Here is a 26085-nt window from a genome sequence, read left to right as displayed (position 1 = left end):
GGAAGTCAAAACCATGCATAAACAGCTCAATCCATAGACTGTATTGTTAATGCATCACCTGAACTTCACAGCCAACTTCTCTGCCCAAAAACGTAGAAACCAGACCATAAGATCTGAAGAGCATTTTGATGAGTCTTTGCTTTTTCACTGAAGATTTTAAGTTGGCCTCTAACGGAGTGGGCCTTATCTCTTCTCCTTCATTGTCTGGTGTCTGGAGTTGGACTAAGGCAATCCTTACCAGTCATAAACCAATGCTCAATCTGGCAAAATAAAACCCACCGTTTTTATTTGGCATGCCTGATGCAATCCTACATCGGATGACGTCTTCTCTTTTATATGCACTTAGACAGCACAGATTTATGAATCCTTCATTGCACTATCTCAGAGATTTGAGAAGGTCAAATATCCACCACCTGGGTTCTAAATGGAAACTAAGCTTTTCAACACGGAAGAAGGAGATTAAACCGACGAGGATGGGATTCGAACCCATGCATGCAGAGCACAATGGATTAGCAGTCCATCGCCTTAACCACTCGGCCACCTCGTCTACATGACAAACCTGAAATCAGGTGATATGATCTGATGAGGATTTTGACCAGTCTATCAGTCTATCTCTCCCTGCTAGAAAAGTTTGATAGCAGTCTTCTTGAACAGTGAAAGGGCAAGAAAACAACAAGAACAAAGATGGAAGTCAAAACCATGCATAAACAGCTCAATCCATAGACTGTATTGTTAATGCATCACCTGAACTTCACAGCCAACTTCTCTGCCCAAAAACGTAGAAACCAGACCATAAGATCTGAAGAGCATTTTGATGAGTCTTTGCTTTTTCACTGAAGATTTTAAGTTGGCCTCTAACGGAGTGGGCCTTATCTCTTCTCCTTCATTGTCTGGTGTCTGGAGTTGGACTAAGGCAATCCTTACCAGTCATAAACCAATGCTCAATCTGGCAAAATAAAACCCACCGTTTTTATTTGGCATGCCTGATGCAATCCTACATCGGATGACGTCTTCTCTTTTATATGCACTTAGACAGCACAGATTTATGAATCCTTCATTGCACTATCTCAGAGATTTGAGAAGGTCAAATATCCACCACCTGGGTTCTAAATGGAAACTAAGCTTTTCAACACGGAAGAAGGAGATTAAACCGACGAGGATGGGATTCGAACCCATGCATGCAGAGCACAATGGATTAGCAGTCCATCGCCTTAACCACTCGGCCACCTCGTCTACATGACAAACCTGAAATCAGGTGATATGATCTGATGAGGATTTTGACCAGTCTATCAGTCTATCTCTCCCTGCTAGAAAAGTTTGATAGCAGTCTTCTTGAACAGTGAAAGGGCAAGAAAACAACAAGAACAAAGATGGAAGTCAAAACCATGCATAAACAGCTCAATCCATAGACTGTATTGTTAATGCATCACCTGAACTTCACAGCCAACTTCTCTGCCCAAAAACGTAGAAACCAGACCATAAGATCTGAAGAGCATTTTGATGAGTCTTTGCTTTTTCACTGAAGATTTTAAGTTGGCCTCTAACGGAGTGGGCCTTATCTCTTCTCCTTCATTGTCTGGTGTCTGGAGTTGGACTAAGGCAATCCTTACCAGTCATAAACCAATGCTCAATCTGGCAAAATAAAACCCACCGTTTTTATTTGGCATGCCTGATGCAATCCTACATCGGATGACGTCTTCTCTTTTATATGCACTTAGACAGCACAGATTTATGAATCCTTCATTGCACTATCTCAGAGATTTGAGAAGGTCAAATATCCACCACCTGGGTTCTAAATGGAAACTAAGCTTTTCAACACGGAAGAAGGAGATTAAACCGACGAGGATGGGATTCGAACCCATGCATGCAGAGCACAATGGATTAGCAGTCCATCGCCTTAACCACTCGGCCACCTCGTCTACATCACAAACCTCAAATCAGGTGATATGATCTGATGAGGATTTTGACCAGTCTATCAGTCTATCTCTCCCTGCTAGAAAAGTTTGATAGCAGTCTTCTTGAACAGTGAAAGGGCAAGAAAACAACAAGAACAAAGATGGAAGTCAAAACCATGCATAAACAGCTCAATCCATAGACTGTATTGTTAATGCATCACCTGAACTTCACAGCCAACTTCTCTGCCCAAAAACGTAGAAACCAGACCATAAGATCTGAAGAGCATTTTGATGAGTCTTTGCTTTTTCACTGAAGATTTTAAGTTGGCCTCTAACGGAGTGGGCCTTATCTCTTCTCCTTCATTGTCTGGTGTCTGGAGTTGGACTAAGGCAATCCTTACCAGTCATAAACCAATGCTCAATCTGGCAAAATAAAACCCACCGTTTTTATTTGGCATGCCTGATGCAATCCTACATCGGATGACGTCTTCTCTTTTATATGCACTTAGACAGCACAGATTTATGAATCCTTCATTGCACTATCTCAGAGATTTGAGAAGGTCAAATATCCACCACCTGGGTTCTAAATGGAAACTAAGCTTTTCAACACGGAAGAAGGAGATTAAACCGACGAGGATGGGATTCGAACCCATGCATGCAGAGCACAATGGATTAGCAGTCCATCGCCTTAACCACTCGGCCACCTCGTCTACATGACAAACCTGAAATCAGGTGATATGATCTGATGAGGATTTTGACCAGTCTATCAGTCTATCTCTCCCTGCTAGAAAAGTTTGATAGCAGTCTTCTTGAACAGTGAAAGGGCAAGAAAACAACAAGAACAAAGATGGAAGTCAAAACCATGCATAAACAGCTCAATCCATAGACTGTATTGTTAATGCATCACCTGAACTTCACAGCCAACTTCTCTGCCCAAAAACGTAGAAACCAGACCATAAGATCTGAAGAGCATTTTGATGAGTCTTTGCTTTTTCACTGAAGATTTTAAGTTGGCCTCTAACGGAGTGGGCCTTATCTCTTCTCCTTCATTGTCTGGTGTCTGGAGTTGGACTAAGGCAATCCTTACCAGTCATAAACCAATGCTCAATCTGGCAAAATAAAACCCACCGTTTTTATTTGGCATGCCTGATGCAATCCTACATCGGATGACGTCTTCTCTTTTATATGCACTTAGACAGCACAGATTTATGAATCCTTCATTGCACTATCTCAGAGATTTGAGAAGGTCAAATATCCACCACCTGGGTTCTAAATGGAAACTAAGCTTTTCAACACGGAAGAAGGAGATTAAACCGACGAGGATGGGATTCGAACCCATGCATGCAGAGCACAATGGATTAGCAGTCCATCGCCTTAACCACTCGGCCACCTCGTCTACATGACAAACCTGAAATCAGGTGATATGATCTGATGAGGATTTTGACCAGTCTATCAGTCTATCTCTCCCTGCTAGAAAAGTTTGATAGCAGTCTTCTTGAACAGTGAAAGGGCAAGAAAACAACAAGAACAAAGATGGAAGTCAAAACCATGCATAAACAGCTCAATCCATAGACTGTATTGTTAATGCATCACCTGAACTTCACAGCCAACTTCTCTGCCCAAAAACGTAGAAACCAGACCATAAGATCTGAAGAGCATTTTGATGAGTCTTTGCTTTTTCACTGAAGATTTTAAGTTGGCCTCTAACGGAGTGGGCCTTATCTCTTCTCCTTCATTGTCTGGTGTCTGGAGTTGGACTAAGGCAATCCTTACCAGTCATAAACCAATGCTCAATCTGGCAAAATAAAACCCACCGTTTTTATTTGGCATGCCTGATGCAATCCTACATCGGATGACGTCTTCTCTTTTATATGCACTTAGACAGCACAGATTTATGAATCCTTCATTGCACTATCTCAGAGATTTGAGAAGGTCAAATATCCACCACCTGGGTTCTAAATGGAAACTAAGCTTTTCAACACGGAAGAAGGAGATTAAACCGACGAGGATGGGATTCGAACCCATGCATGCAGAGCACAATGGATTAGCAGTCCATCGCCTTAACCACTCTGCCACCTCGTCTACATGACAAACCTGAAATCAGGTGATATGATCTGATGAGGATTTTGACCAGTCTATCAGTCTATCTCTCCCTGCTAGAAAAGTTTGATAGCAGTCTTCTTGAACAGTGAAAGGGCAAGAAAACAACAAGAACAAAGATGGAAGTCAAAACCATGCATAAACAGCTCAATCCATAGACTGTATTGTTAATGCATCACCTGAACTTCACAGCCAACTTCTCTGCCCAAAAACGTAGAAACCAGACCATAAGATCTGAAGAGCATTTTGATGAGTCTTTGCTTTTTCACTGAAGATTTTAAGTTGGCCTCTAACGGAGTGGGCCTTATCTCTTCTCCTTCATTGTCTGGTGTCTGGAGTTGGACTAAGGCAATCCTTACCAGTCATAAACCAATGCTCAATCTGGCAAAATAAAACCCACCGTTTTTATTTGGCATGCCTGATGCAATCCTACATCGGATGACGTCTTCTCTTTTATATGCACTTAGACAGCACAGATTTATGAATCCTTCATTGCACTATCTCAGAGATTTGAGAAGGTCAAATATCCACCACCTGGGTTCTAAATGGAAACTAAGCTTTTCAACACGGAAGAAGGAGATTAAACCGACGAGGATGGGATTCGAACCCATGCATGCAGAGCACAATGGATTAGCAGTCCATCGCCTTAACCACTCGGCCACCTCGTCTACATGACAAACCTGAAATCAGGTGATATGATCTGATGAGGATTTTGACCAGTCTATCAGTCTATCTCTCCCTGCTAGAAAAGTTTGATAGCAGTCTTCTTGAACAGTGAAAGGGCAAGAAAACAACAAGAACAAAGATGGAAGTCAAAACCATGCATAAACAGCTCAATCCATAGACTGTATTGTTAATGCATCACCTGAACTTCACAGCCAACTTCTCTGCCCAAAAACGTAGAAACCAGACCATAAGATCTGAAGAGCATTTTGATGAGTCTTTGCTTTTTCACTGAAGATTTTAAGTTGGCCTCTAACGGAGTGGGCCTTATCTCTTCTCCTTCATTGTCTGGTGTCTGGAGTTGGACTAAGGCAATCCTTACCAGTCATAAACCAATGCTCAATCTGGCAAAATAAAACCCACCGTTTTTATTTGGCATGCCTGATGCAATCCTACATCGGATGACGTCTTCTCTTTTATATGCACTTAGACAGCACAGATTTATGAATCCTTCATTGCACTATCTCAGAGATTTGAGAAGGTCAAATATCCACCACCTGGGTTCTAAATGGAAACTAAGCTTTTCAACACGGAAGAAGGAGATTAAACCGACGAGGATGGGATTCGAACCCATGCATGCAGAGCACAATGGATTAGCAGTCCATCGCCTTAACCACTCGGCCACCTCGTCTACATGACAAACCTGAAATCAGGTGATATGATCTGATGAGGATTTTGACCAGTCTATCAGTCTATCTCTCCCTGCTAGAAAAGTTTGATAGCAGTCTTCTTGAACAGTGAAAGGGCAAGAAAACAACAAGAACAAAGATGGAAGTCAAAACCATGCATAAACAGCTCAATCCATAGACTGTATTGTTAATGCATCACCTGAACTTCACAGCCAACTTCTCTGCCCAAAAACGTAGAAACCAGACCATAAGATCTGAAGAGCATTTTGATGAGTCTTTGCTTTTTCACTGAAGATTTTAAGTTGGCCTCTAACGGAGTGGGCCTTATCTCTTCTCCTTCATTGTCTGGTGTCTGGAGTTGGACTAAGGCAATCCTTACCAGTCATAAACCAATGCTCAATCTGGCAAAATAAAACCCACCGTTTTTATTTGGCATGCCTGATGCAATCCTACATCGGATGACGTCTTCTCTTTTATATGCACTTAGACAGCACAGATTTATGAATCCTTGATTGCACTATCTCAGAGATTTGAGAAGGTCAAATATCCACCACCTGGGTTCTAAATGGAAACTAAGCTTTTCAACACGGAAGAAGGAGATTAAACCGACGAGGATGGGATTCGAACCCATGCATGCAGAGCACAATGGATTAGCAGTCCATCGCCTTAACCACTCGGCCACCTCGTCTACATGACAAACCTGAAATCAGGTGATATGATCTGATGAGGATTTTGACCAGTCTATCAGTCTATCTCTCCCTGCTAGAAAAGTTTGATAGCAGTCTTCTTGAACAGTGAAAGGGCAAGAAAACAACAAGAACAAAGATGGAAGTCAAAACCATGCATAAACAGCTCAATCCATAGACTGTATTGTTAATGCATCACCTGAACTTCACAGCCAACTTCTCTGCCCAAAAACGTAGAAACCAGACCATAAGATCTGAAGAGCATTTTGATGAGTCTTTGCTTTTTCACTGAAGATTTTAAGTTGGCCTCTAACGGAGTGGGCCTTATCTCTTCTCCTTCATTGTCTGGTGTCTGGAGTTGGACTAAGGCAATCCTTACCAGTCATAAACCAATGCTCAATCTGGCAAAATAAAACCCACCGTTTTTATTTGGCATGCCTGATGCAATCCTACATCGGATGACGTCTTCTCTTTTATATGCACTTAGACAGCACAGATTTATGAATCCTTCATTGCACTATCTCAGAGATTTGAGAAGGTCAAATATCCACCACCTGGGTTCTAAATGGAAACTAAGCTTTTCAACACGGAAGAAGGAGATTAAACCGACGAGGATGGGATTCGAACCCATGCATGCAGAGCACAATGGATTAGCAGTCCATCGCCTTAACCACTCGGCCACCTCGTCTACATGACAAACCTGAAATCAGGTGATATGATCTGATGAGGATTTTGACCAGTCTATCAGTCTATCTCTCCCTGCTAGAAAAGTTTGATAGCAGTCTTCTTGAACAGTGAAAGGGCAAGAAAACAACAAGAACAAAGATGGAAGTCAAAACCATGCATAAACAGCTCAATCCATAGACTGTATTGTTAATGCATCACCTGAACTTCACAGCCAACTTCTCTGCCCAAAAACGTAGAAACCAGACCATAAGATCTGAAGAGCATTTTGATGAGTCTTTGCTTTTTCACTGAAGATTTTAAGTTGGCCTCTAACGGAGTGGGCCTTATCTCTTCTCCTTCATTGTCTGGTGTCTGGAGTTGGACTAAGGCAATCCTTACCAGTCATAAACCAATGCTCAATCTGGCAAAATAAAACCCACCGTTTTTATTTGGCATGCCTGATGCAATCCTACATCGGATGACGTCTTCTCTTTTATATGCACTTAGACAGCACAGATTTATGAATCCTTCATTGCACTATCTCAGAGATTTGAGAAGGTCAAATATCCACCACCTGGGTTCTAAATGGAAACTAAGCTTTTCAACACGGAAGAAGGAGATTAAACCGACGAGGATGGGATTCGAACCCATGCATGCAGAGCACAATGGATTAGCAGTCCATCGCCTTAACCACTCGGCCACCTCGTCTACATGACAAACCTGAAATCAGGTGATATGATCTGATGAGGATTTTGACCAGTCTATCAGTCTATCTCTCCCTGCTAGAAAAGTTTGATAGCAGTCTTCTTGAACAGTGAAAGGGCAAGAAAACAACAAGAACAAAGATGGAAGTCAAAACCATGCATAAACAGCTCAATCCATAGACTGTATTGTTAATGCATCACCTGAACTTCACAGCCAACTTCTCTGCCCAAAAACGTAGAAACCAGACCATAAGATCTGAAGAGCATTTTGATGAGTCTTTGCTTTTTCACTGAAGATTTTAAGTTGGCCTCTAACGGAGTGGGCCTTATCTCTTCTCCTTCATTGTCTGGTGTCTGGAGTTGGACTAAGGCAATCCTTACCAGTCATAAACCAATGCTCAATCTGGCAAAATAAAACCCACCGTTTTTATTTGGCATGCCTGATGCAATCCTACATCGGATGACGTCTTCTCTTTTATATGCACTTAGACAGCACAGATTTATGAATCCTTCATTGCACTATCTCAGAGATTTGAGAAGGTCAAATATCCACCACCTGGGTTCTAAATGGAAACTAAGCTTTTCAACACGGAAGAAGGAGATTAAACCGACGAGGATGGGATTCGAACCCATGCATGCAGAGCACAATGGATTAGCAGTCCATCGCCTTAACCACTCGGCCACCTCGTCTACATGACAAACCTGAAATCAGGTGATATGATCTGATGAGGATTTTGACCAGTCTATCAGTCTATCTCTCCCTGCTAGAAAACTTTGATAGCAGTCTTCTTGAACAGTGAAAGGGCAAGAAAACAACAAGAACAAAGATGGAAGTCAAAACCATGCATAAACAGCTCAATCCATAGACTGTATTGTTAATGCATCACCTGAACTTCACAGCCAACTTCTCTGCCCAAAAACGTAGAAACCAGACCATAAGATCTGAAGAGCATTTTGATGAGTCTTTGCTTTTTCACTGAAGATTTTAAGTTGGCCTCTAACGGAGTGGGCCTTATCTCTTCTCCTTCATTGTCTGGTGTCTGGAGTTGGACTAAGGCAATCCTTACCAGTCATAAACCAATGCTCAATCTGGCAAAATAAAACCCACCGTTTTTATTTGGCATGCCTGATGCAATCCTACATCGGATGACGTCTTCTCTTTTATATGCACTTAGACAGCACAGATTTATGAATCCTTCATTGCACTATCTCAGAGATTTGAGAAGGTCAAATATCCACCACCTGGGTTCTAAATGGAAACTAAGCTTTTCAACACGGAAGAAGGAGATTAAACCGACGAGGATGGGATTCGAACCCATGCATGCAGAGCACAATGGATTAGCAGTCCATCGCCTTAACCACTCGGCCACCTCGTCTACATGACAAACCTGAAATCAGGTGATATGATCTGATGAGGATTTTGACCAGTCTATCAGTCTATCTCTCCCTGCTAGAAAAGTTTGATAGCAGTCTTCTTGAACAGTGAAAGGGCAAGAAAACAACAAGAACAAAGATGGAAGTCAAAACCATGCATAAACAGCTCAATCCATAGACTGTATTGTTAATGCATCACCTGAACTTCACAGCCAACTTCTCTGCCCAAAAACGTAGAAACCAGACCATAAGATCTGAAGAGCATTTTGATGAGTCTTTGCTTTTTCACTGAAGATTTTAAGTTGGCCTCTAACGGAGTGGGCCTTATCTCTTCTCCTTCATTGTCTGGTGTCTGGAGTTGGACTAAGGCAATCCTTACCAGTCATAAACCAATGCTCAATCTGGCAAAATAAAACCCACCGTTTTTATTTGGCATGCCTGATGCAATCCTAAATCGGATGACGTCTTCTCTTTTATATGCACTTAGACAGCACAGATTTATGAATCCTTCATTGCACTATCTCAGAGATTTGAGAAGGTCAAATATCCACCACCTGGGTTCTAAATGGAAACTAAGCTTTTCAACACGGAAGAAGGAGATTAAACCGACGAGGATGGGATTCGAACCCATGCATGCAGAGCACAATGGATTAGCAGTCCATCGCCTTAACCACTCGGCCACCTCGTCTACATGACAAACCTGAAATCAGGTGATATGATCTGATGAGGATTTTGACCAGTCTATCAGTCTATCTCTCCCTGCTAGAAAAGTTTGATAGCAGTCTTCTTGAACAGTGAAAGGGCAAGAAAACAACAAGAACAAAGATGGAAGTCAAAACCATGCATAAACAGCTCAATCCATAGACTGTATTGTTAATGCATCACCTGAACTTCACAGCCAACTTCTCTGCCCAAAAACGTAGAAACCAGACCATAAGATCTGAAGAGCATTTTGATGAGTCTTTGCTTTTTCACTGAAGATTTTAAGTTGGCCTCTAACGGAGTGGGCCTTATCTCTTCTCCTTCATTGTCTGGTGTCTGGAGTTGGACTAAGGCAATCCTTACCAGTCATAAACCAATGCTCAATCTGGCAAAATAAAACCCACCGTTTTTATTTGGCATGCCTGATGCAATCCTACATCGGATGACGTCTTCTCTTTTATATGCACTTAGACAGCACAGATTTATGAATCCTTCATTGCACTATCTCAGAGATTTGAGAAGGTCAAATATCCACCACCTGGGTTCTAAATGGAAACTAAGCTTTTCAACACGGAAGAAGGAGATTAAACCGACGAGGATGGGATTCGAACCCATGCATGCAGAGCACAATGGATTAGCAGTCCATCGCCTTAACCACTCGGCCACCTCGTCTACATGACAAACCTGAAATCAGGTGATATGATCTGATGAGGATTTTGACCAGTCTATCAGTCTATCTCTCCCTGCTAGAAAAGTTTGATAGCAGTCTTCTTGAACAGTGAAAGGGCAAGAAAACAACAAGAACAAAGATGGAAGTCAAAACCATGCATAAACAGCTCAATCCATAGACTGTATTGTTAATGCATCACCTGAACTTCACAGCCAACTTCTCTGCCCAAAAACGTAGAAACCAGACCATAAGATCTGAAGAGCATTTTGATGAGTCTTTGCTTTTTCACTGAAGATTTTAAGTTGGCCTCTAACGGAGTGGGCCTTATCTCTTCTCCTTCATTGTCTGGTGTCTGGAGTTGGACTAAGGCAATCCTTACCAGTCATAAACCAATGCTCAATCTGGCAAAATAAAACCCACCGTTTTTATTTGGCATGCCTGATGCAATCCTACATCGGATGACGTCTTCTCTTTTATATGCACTTAGACAGCACAGATTTATGAATCCTTCATTGCACTATCTCAGAGATTTGAGAAGGTCAAATATCCACCACCTGGGTTCTAAATGGAAACTAAGCTTTTCAACACGGAAGAAGGAGATTAAACCGACGAGGATGGGATTCGAACCCATGCATGCAGAGCACAATGGATTAGCAGTCCATCGCCTTAACCACTCGGCCACCTCGTCTACATGACAAACCTGAAATCAGGTGATATGATCTGATGAGGATTTTGACCAGTCTATCAGTCTATCTCTCCCTGCTAGAAAAGTTTGATAGCAGTCTTCTTGAACAGTGAAAGGGCAAGAAAACAACAAGAACAAAGATGGAAGTCAAAACCATGCATAAACAGCTCAATCCATAGACTGTATTGTTAATGCATCACCTGAACTTCACAGCCAACTTCTCTGCCCAAAAACGTAGAAACCAGACCATAAGATCTGAAGAGCATTTTGATGAGTCTTTGCTTTTTCACTGAAGATTTTAAGTTGGCCTCTAACGGAGTGGGCCTTATCTCTTCTCCTTCATTGTCTGGTGTCTGGAGTTGGACTAAGGCAATCCTTACCAGTCATAAACCAATGCTCAATCTGGCAAAATAAAACCCACCGTTTTTATTTGGCATGCCTGATGCAATCCTACATCGGATGACGTCTTCTCTTTTATATGCACTTAGACAGCACAGATTTATGAATCCTTCATTGCACTATCTCAGAGATTTGAGAAGGTCAAATATCCACCACCTGGGTTCTAAATGGAAACTAAGCTTTTCAACACGGAAGAAGGAGATTAAACCGACGAGGATGGGATTCGAACCCATGCATGCAGAGCACAATGGATTAGCAGTCCATCGCCTTAACCACTCGGCCACCTCGTCTACATGACAAACCTGAAATCAGGTGATATGATCTGATGAGGATTTTGACCAGTCTATCAGTCTATCTCTCCCTGCTAGAAAAGTTTGATAGCAGTCTTCTTGAACAGTGAAAGGGCAAGAAAACAACAAGAACAAAGATGGAAGTCAAAACCATGCATAAACAGCTCAATCCATAGACTGTATTGTTAATGCATCACCTGAACTTCACAGCCAACTTCTCTGCCCAAAAACGTAGAAACCAGACCATAAGATCTGAAGAGCATTTTGATGAGTCTTTGCTTTTTCACTGAAGATTTTAAGTTGGCCTCTAACGGAGTGGGCCTTATCTCTTCTCCTTCATTGTCTGGTGTCTGGAGTTGGACTAAGGCAATCCTTACCAGTCATAAACCAATGCTCAATCTGGCAAAATAAAACCCACCGTTTTTATTTGGCATGCCTGATGCAATCCTACATCGGATGACGTCTTCTCTTTTATATGCACTTAGACAGCACAGATTTATGAATCCTTCATTGCACTATCTCAGAGATTTGAGAAGGTCAAATATCCACCACCTGGGTTCTAAATGGAAACTAAGCTTTTCAACACGGAAGAAGGAGATTAAACCGACGAGGATGGGATTCGAACCCATGCATGCAGAGCACAATGGATTAGCAGTCCATCGCCTTAACCACTCGGCCACCTCGTCTACATGACAAACCTGAAATCAGGTGATATGATCTGATGAGGATTTTGACCAGTCTATCAGTCTATCTCTCCCTGCTAGAAAAGTTTGATAGCAGTCTTCTTGAACAGTGAAAGGGCAAGAAAACAACAAGAACAAAGATGGAAGTCAAAACCATGCATAAACAGCTCAATCCATAGACTGTATTGTTAATGCATCACCTGAACTTCACAGCCAACTTCTCTGCCCAAAAACGTAGAAACCAGACCATAAGATCTGAAGAGCATTTTGATGAGTCTTTGCTTTTTCACTGAAGATTTTAAGTTGGCCTCTAACGGAGTGGGCCTTATCTCTTCTCCTTCATTGTCTGGTGTCTGGAGTTGGACTAAGGCAATCCTTACCAGTCATAAACCAATGCTCAATCTGGCAAAATAAAACCCACCGTTTTTATTTGGCATGCCTGATGCAATCCTACATCGGATGACGTCTTCTCTTTTATATGCACTTAGACAGCACAGATTTATGAATCCTTCATTGCACTATCTCAGAGATTTGAGAAGGTCAAATATCCACCACCTGGGTTCTAAATGGAAACTAAGCTTTTCAACACGGAAGAAGGAGATTAAACCGACGAGGATGGGATTCGAACCCATGCATGCAGAGCACAATGGATTAGCAGTCCATCGCCTTAACCACTCGGCCACCTCGTCTACATGACAAACCTGAAATCAGGTGATATGATCTGATGAGGATTTTGACCAGTCTATCAGTCTATCTCTCCCTGCTAGAAAAGTTTGATAGCAGTCTTCTTGAACAGTGAAAGGGCAAGAAAACAACAAGAACAAAGATGGAAGTCAAAACCATGCATAAACAGCTCAATCCATAGACTGTATTGTTAATGCATCACCTGAACTTCACAGCCAACTTCTCTGCCCAAAAACGTAGAAACCAGACCATAAGATCTGAAGAGCATTTTGATGAGTCTTTGCTTTTTCACTGAAGATTTTAAGTTGGCCTCTAACGGAGTGGGCCTTATCTCTTCTCCTTCATTGTCTGGTGTCTGGAGTTGGACTAAGGCAATCCTTACCAGTCATAAACCAATGCTCAATCTGGCAAAATAAAACCCACCGTTTTTATTTGGCATGCCTGATGCAATCCTACATCGGATGACGTCTTCTCTTTTATATGCACTTAGACAGCACAGATTTATGAATCCTTCATTGCACTATCTCAGAGATTTGAGAAGGTCAAATATCCACCACCTGGGTTCTAAATGGAAACTAAGCTTTTCAACACGGAAGAAGGAGATTAAACCGACGAGGATGGGATTCGAACCCATGCATGCAGAGCACAATGGATTAGCAGTCCATCGCCTTAACCACTCGGCCACCTCGTCTACATGACAAACCTGAAATCAGGTGATATGATCTGATGAGGATTTTGACCAGTCTATCAGTCTATCTCTCCCTGCTAGAAAAGTTTGATAGCAGTCTTCTTGAACAGTGAAAGGGCAAGAAAACAACAAGAACAAAGATGGAAGTCAAAACCATGCATAAACAGCTCAATCCATAGACTGTATTGTTAATGCATCACCTGAACTTCACAGCCAACTTCTCTGCCCAAAAACGTAGAAACCAGACCATAAGATCTGAAGAGCATTTTGATGAGTCTTTGCTTTTTCACTGAAGATTTTAAGTTGGCCTCTAACGGAGTGGGCCTTATCTCTTCTCCTTCATTGTCTGGTGTCTGGAGTTGGACTAAGGCAATCCTTACCAGTCATAAACCAATGCTCAATCTGGCAAAATAAAACCCACCGTTTTTATTTGGCATGCCTGATGCAATCCTACATCGGATGACGTCTTCTCTTTTATATGCACTTAGACAGCACAGATTTATGAATCCTTCATTGCACTATCTCAGAGATTTGAGAAGGTCAAATATCCACCACCTGGGTTCTAAATGGAAACTAAGCTTTTCAACACGGAAGAAGGAGATTAAACCGACGAGGATGGGATTCGAACCCATGCATGCAGAGCACAATGGATTAGCAGTCCATCGCCTTAACCACTCGGCCACCTCGTCTACATCACAAACCTCAAATCAGGTGATATGATCTGATGAGGATTTTGACCAGTCTATCAGTCTATCTCTCCCTGCTAGAAAAGTTTGATAGCAGTCTTCTTGAACAGTGAAAGGGCAAGAAAACAACAAGAACAAAGATGGAAGTCAAAACCATGCATAAACAGCTCAATCCATAGACTGTATTGTTAATGCATCACCTGAACTTCACAGCCAACTTCTCTGCCCAAAAACGTAGAAACCAGACCATAAGATCTGAAGAGCATTTTGATGAGTCTTTGCTTTTTCACTGAAGATTTTAAGTTGGCCTCTAACGGAGTGGGCCTTATCTCTTCTCCTTCATTGTCTGGTGTCTGGAGTTGGACTAAGGCAATCCTTACCAGTCATAAACCAATGCTCAATCTGGCAAAATAAAACCCACCGTTTTTATTTGGCATGCCTGATGCAATCCTACATCGGATGACGTCTTCTCTTTTATATGCACTTAGACAGCACAGATTTATGAATCCTTCATTGCACTATCTCAGAGATTTGAGAAGGTCAAATATCCACCACCTGGGTTCTAAATGGAAACTAAGCTTTTCAACACGGAAGAAGGAGATTAAACCGACGAGGATGGGATTCGAACCCATGCATGCAGAGCACAATGGATTAGCAGTCCATCGCCTTAACCACTCGGCCACCTCGTCTACATGACAAACCTGAAATCAGGTGATATGATCTGATGAGGATTTTGACCAGTCTATCAGTCTATCTCTCCCTGCTAGAAAAGTTTGATAGCAGTCTTCTTGAACAGTGAAAGGGCAAGAAAACAACAAGAACAAAGATGGAAGTCAAAACCATGCATAAACAGCTCAATCCATAGACTGTATTGTTAATGCATCACCTGAACTTCACAGCCAACTTCTCTGCCCAAAAACGTAGAAACCAGACCATAAGATCTGAAGAGCATTTTGATGAGTCTTTGCTTTTTCACTGAAGATTTTAAGTTGGCCTCTAACGGAGTGGGCCTTATCTCTTCTCCTTCATTGTCTGGTGTCTGGAGTTGGACTAAGGCAATCCTTACCAGTCATAAACCAATGCTCAATCTGGCAAAATAAAACCCACCGTTTTTATTTGGCATGCCTGATGCAATCCTACATCGGATGACGTCTTCTCTTTTATATGCACTTAGACAGCACAGATTTATGAATCCTTCATTGCACTATCTCAGAGATTTGAGAAGGTCAAATATCCACCACCTGGGTTCTAAATGGAAACTAAGCTTTTCAACACGGAAGAAGGAGATTAAACCGACGAGGATGGGATTCGAACCCATGCATGCAGAGCACAATGGATTAGCAGTCCATCGCCTTAACCACTCGGCCACCTCGTCTACATCACAAACCTCAAATCAGGTGATATGATCTGATGAGGATTTTGACCAGTCTATCAGTCTATCTCTCCCTGCTAGAAAAGTTTGATAGCAGTCTTCTTGAACAGTGAAAGGGCAAGAAAACAACAAGAACAAAGATGGAAGTCAAAACCATGCATAAACAGCTCAATCCATAGACTGTATTGTTAATGCATCACCTGAACTTCACAGCCAACTTCTCTGCCCAAAAACGTAGAAACCAGACCATAAGATCTGAAGAGCATTTTGATGAGTCTTTGCTTTTTCACTGAAGATTTTAAGTTGGCCTCTAACGGAGTGGGCCTTATCTCTTCTCCTTCATTGTCTGGTGTCTGGAGTTGGACTAAGGCAATCCTTACCAGTCATAAACCAATGCTCAATCTGGCAAAATAAAACCCACCGTTTTTATTTGGCATGCCTGATGCAATCCTACATCGGATGACGTCTTCTCTTTTATATGCACTTAGACAGCACAGATTTATGAATCCTTCATTGCACTATCTCAGAGATTTGAGAAGGTCAAATATCCACCACCTGGGTTCTAAATGGAAACTAAGCTTTTCAACACGGAAGAAGGAGATTAAACCGACGAGGATGGGATTCGAACCCATGCATGCAGAGCACAATGGATTAGCAGTCCATCGCCTTAACCACTCGGCCACCTCGTCTACATGACAAACCTGAAATCAGGTGATATGATCTGATGAGGATTTTGACCAGTCTATCAGTCTATCTCTCCCTGCTAGAAAAGTTTGATAGCAGTCTTCTTGAACAGTGAAAGGGCAAGAAAACAACAAGAACAAAGATGGAAGTCAAAACCATGCATAAACAGCTCAATCCATAGACTGTATTGTTAATGCATCACCTGAACTTCACAGCCAACTTCTCTGCCCAAAAACGTAGAAACCAGACCATAAGATCTGAAGAGCATTTTGATGAGTCTTTGCTTTTTCACTGAAGATTTTAAGTTGGCCTCTAACGGAGTGGGCCTTATCTCTTCTCCTTCATTGTCTGGTGTCTGGAGTTGGACTAAGGCAATCCTTACCAGTCATAAACCAATGCTCAATCTGGCAAAATAAAACCCACCGTTTTTATTTGGCATGCCTGATGCAATCCTACATCGGATGACGTCTTCTCTTTTATATGCACTTAGACAGCACAGATTTATGAATCCTTCATTGCACTATCTCAGAGATTTGAGAAGGTCAAATATCCACCACCTGGGTTCTAAATGGAAACTAAGCTTTTCAACACGGAAGAAGGAGATTAAACCGACGAGGATGGGATTCGAACCCATGCATGCAGAGCACAATGGATTAGCAGTCCATCGCCTTAACCACTCGGCCACCTCGTCTACATGACAAACCTGAAATCAGGTGATATGATCTGATGAGGATTTTGACCAGTCTATCAGTCTATCTCTCCCTGCTAGAAAAGTTTGATAGCAGTCTTCTTGAACAGTGAAAGGGCAAGAAAACAACAAGAACAAAGATGGAAGTCAAAACCATGCATAAACAGCTCAATCCATAGACTGTATTGTTAATGCATCACCTGAACTTCACAGCCAACTTCTCTGCCCAAAAACGTAGAAACCAGACCATAAGATCTGAAGAGCATTTTGATGAGTCTTTGCTTTTTCACTGAAGATTTTAAGTTGGCCTCTAACGGAGTGGGCCTTATCTCTTCTCCTTCATTGTCTGGTGTCTGGAGTTGGACTAAGGCAATCCTTACCAGTCATAAACCAATGCTCAATCTGGCAAAATAAAACCCACCGTTTTTATTTGGCATGCCTGATGCAATCCTACATCGGATGACGTCTTCTCTTTTATATGCACTTAGACAGCACAGATTTATGAATCCTTCATTGCACTATCTCAGAGATTTGAGAAGGTCAAATATCCACCACCTGGGTTCTAAATGGAAACTAAGCTTTTCAACACGGAAGAAGGAGATTAAACCGACGAGGATGGGATTCGAACCCATGCATGCAGAGCACAATGGATTAGCAGTCCATCGCCTTAACCACTCGGCCACCTCGTCTACATGACAAACCTGAAATCAGGTGATATGATCTGATGAGGATTTTGACCAGTCTATCAGTCTATCTCTCCCTGCTAGAAAAGTTTGATAGCAGTCTTCTTGAACAGTGAAAGGGCAAGAAAACAACAAGAACAAAGATGGAAGTCAAAACCATGCATAAACAGCTCAATCCATAGACTGTATTGTTAATGCATCACCTGAACTTCACAGCCAACTTCTCTGCCCAAAAACGTAGAAACCAGACCATAAGATCTGAAGAGCATTTTGATGAGTCTTTGCTTTTTCACTGAAGATTTTAAGTTGGCCTCTAACGGAGTGGGCCTTATCTCTTCTCCTTCATTGTCTGGTGTCTGGAGTTGGACTAAGGCAATCCTTACCAGTCATAAACCAATGCTCAATCTGGCAAAATAAAACCCACCGTTTTTATTTGGCATGCCTGATGCAATCCTACATCGGATGACGTCTTCTCTTTTATATGCACTTAGACAGCACAGATTTATGAATCCTTCATTGCACTATCTCAGAGATTTGAGAAGGTCAAATATCCACCACCTGGGTTCTAAATGGAAACTAAGCTTTTCAACACGGAAGAAGGAGATTAAACCGACGAGGATGGGATTCGAACCCATGCATGCAGAGCACAATGGATTAGCAGTCCATCGCCTTAACCACTCGGCCACCTCGTCTACATGACAAACCTGAAATCAGGTGATATGATCTGATGAGGATTTTGACCAGTCTATCAGTCTATCTCTCCCTGCTAGAAAAGTTTGATAGCAGTCTTCTTGAACAGTGAAAGGGCAAGAAAACAACAAGAACAAAGATGGAAGTCAAAACCATGCATAAACAGCTCAATCCATAGACTGTATTGTTAATGCATCACCTGAACTTCACAGCCAACTTCTCTGCCCAAAAACGTAGAAACCAGACCATAAGATCTGAAGAGCATTTTGATGAGTCTTTGCTTTTTCACTGAAGATTTTAAGTTGGCCTCTAACGGAGTGGGCCTTATCTCTTCTCCTTCATTGTCTGGTGTCTGGAGTTGGACTAAGGCAATCCTTACCAGTCATAAACCAATGCTCAATCTGGCAAAATAAAACCCACCGTTTTTATTTGGCATGCCTGATGCAATCCTACATCGGATGACGTCTTCTCTTTTATATGCACTTAGACAGCACAGATTTATGAATCCTTCATTGCACTATCTCAGAGATTTGAGAAGGTCAAATATCCACCACCTGGGTTCTAAATGGAAACTAAGCTTTTCAACACGGAAGAAGGAGATTAAACCGACGAGGATGGGATTCGAACCCATGCATGCAGAGCACAATGGATTAGCAGTCCATCGCCTTAACCACTCGGCCACCTCGTCTACATGACAAACCTGAAATCAGGTGATATGATCTGATGAGGATTTTGACCAGTCTATCAGTCTATCTCTCCCTGCTAGAAAAGTTTGATAGCAGTCTTCTTGAACAGTGAAAGGGCAAGAAAACAACAAGAACAAAGATGGAAGTCAAAACCATGCATAAACAGCTCAATCCATAGACTGTATTGTTAATGCATCACCTGAACTTCACAGCCAACTTCTCTGCCCAAAAACGTAGAAACCAGACCATAAGATCTGAAGAGCATTTTGATGAGTCTTTGCTTTTTCACTGAAGATTTTAAGTTGGCCTCTAACGGAGTGGGCCTTATCTCTTCTCCTTCATTGTCTGGTGTCTGGAGTTGGACTAAGGCAATCCTTACCAGTCATAAACCAATGCTCAATCTGGCAAAATAAAACCCACCGTTTTTATTTGGCATGCCTGATGCAATCCTACATCGGATGACGTCTTCTCTTTTATATGCACTTAGACAGCACAGATTTATGAATCCTTCATTGCACTATCTCAGAGATTTGAGAAGGTCAAATATCCACCACCTGGGTTCTAAATGGAAACTAAGCTTTTCAACACGGAAGAAGGAGATTAAACCGACGAGGATGGGATTCGAACCCATGCATGCAGAGCACAATGGATTAGCAGTCCATCGCCTTAACCACTCGGCCACCTCGTCTACATGACAAACCTGAAATCAGGTGATATGATCTGATGAGGATTTTGACCAGTCTATCAGTCTATCTCTCCCTGCTAGAAAAGTTTGATAGCAGTCTTCTTGAACAGTGAAAGGGCAAGAAAACAACAAGAACAAAGATGGAAGTCAAAACCATGCATAAACAGCTCAATCCATAGACTGTATTGTTAATGCATCACCTGAACTTCACAGCCAACTTCTCTGCCCAAAAACGTAGAAACCAGACCATAAGATCTGAAGAGCATTTTGATGAGTCTTTGCTTTTTCACTGAAGATTTTAAGTTGGCCTCTAACGGAGTGGGCCTTATCTCTTCTCCTTCATTGTCTGGTGTCTGGAGTTGGACTAAGGCAATCCTTACCAGTCATAAACCAATGCTCAATCTGGCAAAATAAAACCCACCGTTTTTATTTGGCATGCCTGATGCAATCCTACATCGGATGACGTCTTCTCTTTTATATGCACTTAGACAGCACAGATTTATGAATCCTTCATTGCACTATCTCAGAGATTTGAGAAGGTCAAATATCCACCACCTGGGTTCTAAATGGAAACTAAGCTTTTCAACACGGAAGAAGGAGATTAAACCGACGAGGATGGGATTCGAACCCATGCATGCAGAGCACAATGGATTAGCAGTCCATCGCCTTAACCACTCGGCCACCTCGTCTACATGACAAACCTGAAATCAGGTGATATGATCTGATGAGGATTTTGACCAGTCTATCAGTCTATCTCTCCCTGCTAGAAAAGTTTGATAGCAGTCTTCTTGAACAGTGAAAGGGCAAGAAAACAACAAGAACAAAGATGGAAGTCAAAACCATGCATAAACAGCTCAATCCATAGACTGTATTGTTAATGCATCACCTGAACTTCACAGCCAACTTCTCTGCCCAAAAACGTAGAAACCAGACCATAAGATCTGAAGAGCATTTTGATGAGTCTTTGCTTTTTCACTGAAGATTTTAAGTTGGCCTCTAACGGAGTGGGCCTTATCTCTTCTCCTTCATTGTCTGGTGTCTGGAGTTGGACTAAGGCAATCCTTACCAGTCATAAACCAATGCTCAATCTGGCAAAATAAAACCCACCGTTTTTATTTGGCATGCCTGATGCAATCCTACATCGGATGACGTCTTCTCTTTTATATGCACTTAGACAGCACAGATTTATGAATCCTTCATTGCACTATCTCAGAGATTTGAGAAGGTCAAATATCCACCACCTGGGTTCTAAATGGAAACTAAGCTTTTCAACACGGAAGAAGGAGATTAAACCGACGAGGATGGGATTCGAACCCATGCATGCAGAGCACAATGGATTAGCAGTCCATCGCCTTAACCACTCGGCCACCTCGTCTACATGACAAACCTGAAATCAGGTGATATGATCTGATGAGGATTTTGACCAGTCTATCAGTCTATCTCTCCCTGCTAGAAAAGTTTGATAGCAGTCTTCTTGAACAGTGAAAGGGCAAGAAAACAACAAGAACAAAGATGGAAGTCAAAACCATGCATAAACAGCTCAATCCATAGACTGTATTGTTAATGCATCACCTGAACTTCACAGCCAACTTCTCTGCCCAAAAACGTAGAAACCAGACCATAAGATCTGAAGAGCATTTTGATGAGTCTTTGCTTTTTCACTGAAGATTTTAAGTTGGCCTCTAACGGAGTGGGCCTTATCTCTTCTCCTTCATTGTCTGGTGTCTGGAGTTGGACTAAGGCAATCCTTACCAGTCATAAACCAATGCTCAATCTGGCAAAATAAAACCCACCGTTTTTATTTGGCATGCCTGATGCAATCCTACATCGGATGACGTCTTCTCTTTTATATGCACTTAGACAGCACAGATTTATGAATCCTTCATTGCACTATCTCAGAGATTTGAGAAGGTCAAATATCCACCACCTGGGTTCTAAATGGAAACTAAGCTTTTCAACACGGAAGAAGGAGATTAAACCGACGAGGATGGGATTCGAACCCATGCATGCAGAGCACAATGGATTAGCAGTCCATCGCCTTAACCACTCGGCCACCTCGTCTACATGACAAACCTGAAATCAGGTGATATGATCTGATGAGGATTTTGACCAGTCTATCAGTCTATCTCTCCCTGCTAGAAAAGTTTGATAGCAGTCTTCTTGAACAGTGAAAGGGCAAGAAAACAACAAGAACAAAGATGGAAGTCAAAACCATGCATAAACAGCTCAATCCATAGACTGTATTGTTAATGCATCACCTGAACTTCACAGCCAACTTCTCTGCCCAAAAACGTAGAAACCAGACCATAAGATCTGAAGAGCATTTTGATGAGTCTTTGCTTTTTCACTGAAGATTTTAAGTTGGCCTCTAACGGAGTGGGCCTTATCTCTTCTCCTTCATTGTCTGGTGTCTGGAGTTGGACTAAGGCAATCCTTACCAGTCATAAACCAATGCTCAATCTGGCAAAATAAAACCCACCGTTTTTATTTGGCATGCCTGATGCAATCCTACATCGGATGACGTCTTCTCTTTTATATGCACTTAGACAGCACAGATTTATGAATCCTTCATTGCACTATCTCAGAGATTTGAGAAGGTCAAATATCCACCACCTGGGTTCTAAATGGAAACTAAGCTTTTCAACACGGAAGAAGGAGATTAAACCGACGAGGATGGGATTCGAACCCATGCATGCAGAGCACAATGGATTAGCAGTCCATCGCCTTAACCACTCGGCCACCTCGTCTACATGACAAACCTGAAATCAGGTGATATGATCTGATGAGGATTTTGACCAGTCTATCAGTCTATCTCTCCCTGCTAGAAAAGTTTGATAGCAGTCTTCTTGAACAGTGAAAGGGCAAGAAAACAACAAGAACAAAGATGGAAGTCAAAACCATGCATAAACAGCTCAATCCATAGACTGTATTGTTAATGCATCACCTGAACTTCACAGCCAACTTCTCTGCCCAAAAACGTAGAAACCAGACCATAAGATCTGAAGAGCATTTTGATGAGTCTTTGCTTTTTCACTGAAGATTTTAAGTTGGCCTCTAACGGAGTGGGCCTTATCTCTTCTCCTTCATTGTCTGGTGTCTGGAGTTGGACTAAGGCAATCCTTACCAGTCATAAACCAATGCTCAATCTGGCAAAATAAAACCCACCGTTTTTATTTGGCATGCCTGATGCAATCCTACATCGGATGACGTCTTCTCTTTTATATGCACTTAGACAGCACAGATTTATGAATCCTTCATTGCACTATCTCAGAGATTTGAGAAGGTCAAATATCCACCACCTGGGTTCTAAATGGAAACTAAGCTTTTCAACACGGAAGAAGGAGATTAAACCGACGAGGATGGGATTCGAACCCATGCATGCAGAGCACAATGGATTAGCAGTCCATCGCCTTAACCACTCGGCCACCTCGTCTACATGACAAACCTGAAATCAGGTGATATGATCTGATGAGGATTTTGACCAGTCTATCAGTCTATCTCTCCCTGCTAGAAAAGTTTGATAGCAGTCTTCTTGAACAGTGAAAGGGCAAGAAAACAACAAGAACAAAGATGGAAGTCAAAACCATGCATAAACAGCTCAATCCATAGACTGTATTGTTAATGCATCACCTGAACTTCACAGCCAACTTCTCTGCCCAAAAACGTAGAAACCAGACCATAAGATCTGAAGAGCATTTTGATGAGTCTTTGCTTTTTCACTGAAGATTTTAAGTTGGCCTCTAACGGAGTGGGCCTTATCTCTTCTCCTTCATTGTCTGGTGTCTGGAGTTGGACTAAGGCAATCCTTACCAGTCATAAACCAATGCTCAATCTGGCAAAATAAAACCCACCGTTTTTATTTGGCATGCCTGATGCAATCCTACATCGGATGACGTCTTCTCTTTTATATGCACTTAGACAGCACAGATTTATGAATCCTTCATTGCACTATCTCAGAGATTTGAGAAGGTCAAATATCCACCACCTGGGTTCTAAATGGAAACTAAGCTTTTCAACACGGAAGAAGGAGATTAAACCGACGAGGATGGGATTCGAACCCATGCATGCAGAGCACAATGGATTAGCAGTCCATCGCCTTAACCACTCGGCCACCTCGTCTACATGACAAACCTGAAATCAGGTGATATGATCTGATGAGGATTTTGACCAGTCTATCAGTCTATCTCTCCCTGCTAGAAAAGTTTGATAGCAGTCTTCTTGAACAGTGAAAGGGCAAGAAAACAACAAGAACAAAGATGGAAGTCAAAACCATGCATAAACAGCTCAATCCATAGACTGTATTGTTAATGCATCACCTGAACTTCACAGCCAACTTCTCTGCCCAAAAACGTAGAAACCAGACCATAAGATCTGAAGAGCATTTTGATGAGTCTTTGCTTTTTCACTGAAGATTTTAAGTTGGCCTCTAACGGAGTGGGCCTTATCTCTTCTCCTTCATTGTCTGGTGTCTGGAGTTGGACTAAGGCAATCCTTACCAGTCATAAACCAATGCTCAATCTGGCAAAATAAAACCCACCGTTTTTATTTGGCATGCCTGATGCAATCCTACATCGGATGACGTCTTCTCTTTTATATGCACTTAGACAGCACAGATTTATGAATCCTTCATTGCACTATCTCAGAGATTTGAGAAGGTCAAATATCCACCACCTGGGTTCTAAATGGAAACTAAGCTTTTCAACACGGAAGAAGGAGATTAAACCGACGAGGATGGGATTCGAACCCATGCATGCAGAGCACAATGGATTAGCAGTCCATCGCCTTAACCACTCGGCCACCTCGTCTACATGACAAACCTGAAATCAGGTGATATGATCTGATGAGGATTTTGACCAGTCTATCAGTCTATCTCTCCCTGCTAGAAAAGTTTGATAGCAGTCTTCTTGAACAGTGAAAGGGCAAGAAAACAACAAGAACAAAGATGGAAGTCAAAACCATGCATAAACAGCTCAATCCATAGACTGTATTGTTAATGCATCACCTGAACTTCACAGCCAACTTCTCTGCCCAAAAACGTAGAAACCAGACCATAAGATCTGAAGAGCATTTTGATGAGTCTTTGCTTTTTCACTGAAGATTTTAAGTTGGCCTCTAACGGAGTGGGCCTTATCTCTTCTCCTTCATTGTCTGGTGTCTGGAGTTGGACTAAGGCAATCCTTACCAGTCATAAACCAATGCTCAATCTGGCAAAATAAAACCCACCGTTTTTATTTGGCATGCCTGATGCAATCCTACATCGGATGACGTCTTCTCTTTTATATGCACTTAGACAGCACAGATTTATGAATCCTTCATTGCACTATCTCAGAGATTTGAGAAGGTCAAATATCCACCACCTGGGTTCTAAATGGAAACTAAGCTTTTCAACACGGAAGAAGGAGATTAAACCGACGAGGATGGGATTCGAACCCATGCATGCAGAGCACAATGGATTAGCAGTCCATCGCCTTAACCACTCGGCCACCTCGTCTACATGACAAACCTGAAATCAGGTGATATGATCTGATGAGGATTTTGACCAGTCTATCAGTCTATCTCTCCCTGCTAGAAAAGTTTGATAGCAGTCTTCTTGAACAGTGAAAGGGCAAGAAAACAACAAGAACAAAGATGGAAGTCAAAACCATGCATAAACAGCTCAATCCATAGACTGTATTGTTAATGCATCACCTGAACTTCACAGCCAACTTCTCTGCCCAAAAACGTAGAAACCAGACCATAAGATCTGAAGAGCATTTTGATGAGTCTTTGCTTTTTCACTGAAGATTTTAAGTTGGCCTCTAACGGAGTGGGCCTTATCTCTTCTCCTTCATTGTCTGGTGTCTGGAGTTGGACTAAGGCAATCCTTACCAGTCATAAACCAATGCTCAATCTGGCAAAATAAAACCCACCGTTTTTATTTGGCATGCCTGATGCAATCCTACATCGGATGACGTCTTCTCTTTTATATGCACTTAGACAGCACAGATTTATGAATCCTTCATTGCACTATCTCAGAGATTTGAGAAGGTCAAATATCCACCACCTGGGTTCTAAATGGAAACTAAGCTTTTCAACACGGAAGAAGGAGATTAAACCGACGAGGATGGGATTCGAACCCATGCATGCAGAGCACAATGGATTAGCAGTCCATCGCCTTAACCACTCGGCCACCTCGTCTACATGACAAACCTGAAATCAGGTGATATGATCTGATGAGGATTTTGACCAGTCTATCAGTCTATCTCTCCCTGCTAGAAAAGTTTGATAGCAGTCTTCTTGAACAGTGAAAGGGCAAGAAAACAACAAGAACAAAGATGGAAGTCAAAACCATGC

General features: G+C 42.0%; 37 non-coding genes across 37 annotated transcripts; all 37 read right to left on the bottom strand.

Moving 5' to 3' along the window:
- Positions 1-465: 465 nt before the first annotated feature.
- Positions 466-547, bottom strand: TRNAS-GCU (transfer RNA serine (anticodon GCU)). Its single transcript has one exon. It is a non-coding gene; the product is annotated as a tRNA-Ser (tRNA).
- Positions 548-1151: 604 nt separating this feature from the next.
- TRNAS-GCU (transfer RNA serine (anticodon GCU)) lies at positions 1152-1233 on the bottom strand. The gene has a single exon. It is a non-coding gene; the product is annotated as a tRNA-Ser (tRNA).
- Positions 1234-1837: 604 nt separating this feature from the next.
- TRNAS-GCU (transfer RNA serine (anticodon GCU)) lies at positions 1838-1919 on the bottom strand. Its single transcript has one exon. It is a non-coding gene; the product is annotated as a tRNA-Ser (tRNA).
- A 604-nt stretch (positions 1920-2523) lies between these two features.
- TRNAS-GCU (transfer RNA serine (anticodon GCU)) lies at positions 2524-2605 on the bottom strand. Its single transcript has one exon. It is a non-coding gene; the product is annotated as a tRNA-Ser (tRNA).
- Positions 2606-3209: 604 nt separating this feature from the next.
- TRNAS-GCU (transfer RNA serine (anticodon GCU)) lies at positions 3210-3291 on the bottom strand. The gene has a single exon. It is a non-coding gene; the product is annotated as a tRNA-Ser (tRNA).
- Positions 3292-4581: 1290 nt separating this feature from the next.
- Positions 4582-4663, bottom strand: TRNAS-GCU (transfer RNA serine (anticodon GCU)). The gene has a single exon. It is a non-coding gene; the product is annotated as a tRNA-Ser (tRNA).
- Positions 4664-5267: 604 nt separating this feature from the next.
- On the bottom strand, positions 5268-5349 carry TRNAS-GCU (transfer RNA serine (anticodon GCU)). Its single transcript has one exon. It is a non-coding gene; the product is annotated as a tRNA-Ser (tRNA).
- Positions 5350-5953: 604 nt separating this feature from the next.
- TRNAS-GCU (transfer RNA serine (anticodon GCU)) lies at positions 5954-6035 on the bottom strand. Its single transcript has one exon. It is a non-coding gene; the product is annotated as a tRNA-Ser (tRNA).
- Positions 6036-6639: 604 nt separating this feature from the next.
- On the bottom strand, positions 6640-6721 carry TRNAS-GCU (transfer RNA serine (anticodon GCU)). Its single transcript has one exon. It is a non-coding gene; the product is annotated as a tRNA-Ser (tRNA).
- A 604-nt stretch (positions 6722-7325) lies between these two features.
- Positions 7326-7407, bottom strand: TRNAS-GCU (transfer RNA serine (anticodon GCU)). The gene has a single exon. It is a non-coding gene; the product is annotated as a tRNA-Ser (tRNA).
- Positions 7408-8011: 604 nt separating this feature from the next.
- Positions 8012-8093, bottom strand: TRNAS-GCU (transfer RNA serine (anticodon GCU)). The gene has a single exon. It is a non-coding gene; the product is annotated as a tRNA-Ser (tRNA).
- A 604-nt stretch (positions 8094-8697) lies between these two features.
- Positions 8698-8779, bottom strand: TRNAS-GCU (transfer RNA serine (anticodon GCU)). Its single transcript has one exon. It is a non-coding gene; the product is annotated as a tRNA-Ser (tRNA).
- A 604-nt stretch (positions 8780-9383) lies between these two features.
- Positions 9384-9465, bottom strand: TRNAS-GCU (transfer RNA serine (anticodon GCU)). Its single transcript has one exon. It is a non-coding gene; the product is annotated as a tRNA-Ser (tRNA).
- Positions 9466-10069: 604 nt separating this feature from the next.
- On the bottom strand, positions 10070-10151 carry TRNAS-GCU (transfer RNA serine (anticodon GCU)). Its single transcript has one exon. It is a non-coding gene; the product is annotated as a tRNA-Ser (tRNA).
- A 604-nt stretch (positions 10152-10755) lies between these two features.
- Positions 10756-10837, bottom strand: TRNAS-GCU (transfer RNA serine (anticodon GCU)). Its single transcript has one exon. It is a non-coding gene; the product is annotated as a tRNA-Ser (tRNA).
- Positions 10838-11441: 604 nt separating this feature from the next.
- On the bottom strand, positions 11442-11523 carry TRNAS-GCU (transfer RNA serine (anticodon GCU)). The gene has a single exon. It is a non-coding gene; the product is annotated as a tRNA-Ser (tRNA).
- Positions 11524-12127: 604 nt separating this feature from the next.
- Positions 12128-12209, bottom strand: TRNAS-GCU (transfer RNA serine (anticodon GCU)). The gene has a single exon. It is a non-coding gene; the product is annotated as a tRNA-Ser (tRNA).
- A 604-nt stretch (positions 12210-12813) lies between these two features.
- On the bottom strand, positions 12814-12895 carry TRNAS-GCU (transfer RNA serine (anticodon GCU)). The gene has a single exon. It is a non-coding gene; the product is annotated as a tRNA-Ser (tRNA).
- A 604-nt stretch (positions 12896-13499) lies between these two features.
- Positions 13500-13581, bottom strand: TRNAS-GCU (transfer RNA serine (anticodon GCU)). Its single transcript has one exon. It is a non-coding gene; the product is annotated as a tRNA-Ser (tRNA).
- A 604-nt stretch (positions 13582-14185) lies between these two features.
- On the bottom strand, positions 14186-14267 carry TRNAS-GCU (transfer RNA serine (anticodon GCU)). The gene has a single exon. It is a non-coding gene; the product is annotated as a tRNA-Ser (tRNA).
- Positions 14268-14871: 604 nt separating this feature from the next.
- TRNAS-GCU (transfer RNA serine (anticodon GCU)) lies at positions 14872-14953 on the bottom strand. The gene has a single exon. It is a non-coding gene; the product is annotated as a tRNA-Ser (tRNA).
- Positions 14954-15557: 604 nt separating this feature from the next.
- Positions 15558-15639, bottom strand: TRNAS-GCU (transfer RNA serine (anticodon GCU)). Its single transcript has one exon. It is a non-coding gene; the product is annotated as a tRNA-Ser (tRNA).
- Positions 15640-16243: 604 nt separating this feature from the next.
- On the bottom strand, positions 16244-16325 carry TRNAS-GCU (transfer RNA serine (anticodon GCU)). Its single transcript has one exon. It is a non-coding gene; the product is annotated as a tRNA-Ser (tRNA).
- A 604-nt stretch (positions 16326-16929) lies between these two features.
- On the bottom strand, positions 16930-17011 carry TRNAS-GCU (transfer RNA serine (anticodon GCU)). Its single transcript has one exon. It is a non-coding gene; the product is annotated as a tRNA-Ser (tRNA).
- A 604-nt stretch (positions 17012-17615) lies between these two features.
- TRNAS-GCU (transfer RNA serine (anticodon GCU)) lies at positions 17616-17697 on the bottom strand. The gene has a single exon. It is a non-coding gene; the product is annotated as a tRNA-Ser (tRNA).
- A 604-nt stretch (positions 17698-18301) lies between these two features.
- TRNAS-GCU (transfer RNA serine (anticodon GCU)) lies at positions 18302-18383 on the bottom strand. The gene has a single exon. It is a non-coding gene; the product is annotated as a tRNA-Ser (tRNA).
- Positions 18384-18987: 604 nt separating this feature from the next.
- Positions 18988-19069, bottom strand: TRNAS-GCU (transfer RNA serine (anticodon GCU)). Its single transcript has one exon. It is a non-coding gene; the product is annotated as a tRNA-Ser (tRNA).
- Positions 19070-19673: 604 nt separating this feature from the next.
- Positions 19674-19755, bottom strand: TRNAS-GCU (transfer RNA serine (anticodon GCU)). The gene has a single exon. It is a non-coding gene; the product is annotated as a tRNA-Ser (tRNA).
- Positions 19756-20359: 604 nt separating this feature from the next.
- On the bottom strand, positions 20360-20441 carry TRNAS-GCU (transfer RNA serine (anticodon GCU)). Its single transcript has one exon. It is a non-coding gene; the product is annotated as a tRNA-Ser (tRNA).
- A 604-nt stretch (positions 20442-21045) lies between these two features.
- TRNAS-GCU (transfer RNA serine (anticodon GCU)) lies at positions 21046-21127 on the bottom strand. The gene has a single exon. It is a non-coding gene; the product is annotated as a tRNA-Ser (tRNA).
- A 604-nt stretch (positions 21128-21731) lies between these two features.
- TRNAS-GCU (transfer RNA serine (anticodon GCU)) lies at positions 21732-21813 on the bottom strand. Its single transcript has one exon. It is a non-coding gene; the product is annotated as a tRNA-Ser (tRNA).
- A 604-nt stretch (positions 21814-22417) lies between these two features.
- Positions 22418-22499, bottom strand: TRNAS-GCU (transfer RNA serine (anticodon GCU)). The gene has a single exon. It is a non-coding gene; the product is annotated as a tRNA-Ser (tRNA).
- A 604-nt stretch (positions 22500-23103) lies between these two features.
- On the bottom strand, positions 23104-23185 carry TRNAS-GCU (transfer RNA serine (anticodon GCU)). The gene has a single exon. It is a non-coding gene; the product is annotated as a tRNA-Ser (tRNA).
- Positions 23186-23789: 604 nt separating this feature from the next.
- On the bottom strand, positions 23790-23871 carry TRNAS-GCU (transfer RNA serine (anticodon GCU)). Its single transcript has one exon. It is a non-coding gene; the product is annotated as a tRNA-Ser (tRNA).
- A 604-nt stretch (positions 23872-24475) lies between these two features.
- TRNAS-GCU (transfer RNA serine (anticodon GCU)) lies at positions 24476-24557 on the bottom strand. The gene has a single exon. It is a non-coding gene; the product is annotated as a tRNA-Ser (tRNA).
- Positions 24558-25161: 604 nt separating this feature from the next.
- TRNAS-GCU (transfer RNA serine (anticodon GCU)) lies at positions 25162-25243 on the bottom strand. The gene has a single exon. It is a non-coding gene; the product is annotated as a tRNA-Ser (tRNA).
- Positions 25244-25847: 604 nt separating this feature from the next.
- Positions 25848-25929, bottom strand: TRNAS-GCU (transfer RNA serine (anticodon GCU)). The gene has a single exon. It is a non-coding gene; the product is annotated as a tRNA-Ser (tRNA).
- Between the last annotated feature and the right edge of the window lie 156 nt (positions 25930-26085).

The sequence above is a fragment of the Anomaloglossus baeobatrachus genome, chromosome 7, assembly GCF_048569485.1.
Source record: "Anomaloglossus baeobatrachus isolate aAnoBae1 chromosome 7, aAnoBae1.hap1, whole genome shotgun sequence".
Taxonomy (NCBI): domain Eukaryota; kingdom Metazoa; phylum Chordata; class Amphibia; order Anura; family Aromobatidae; genus Anomaloglossus; species Anomaloglossus baeobatrachus.
The sequence above is the reverse complement of the archived record's forward strand: the minus strand, read 5'-3'. Positions and strand labels throughout refer to the sequence as shown.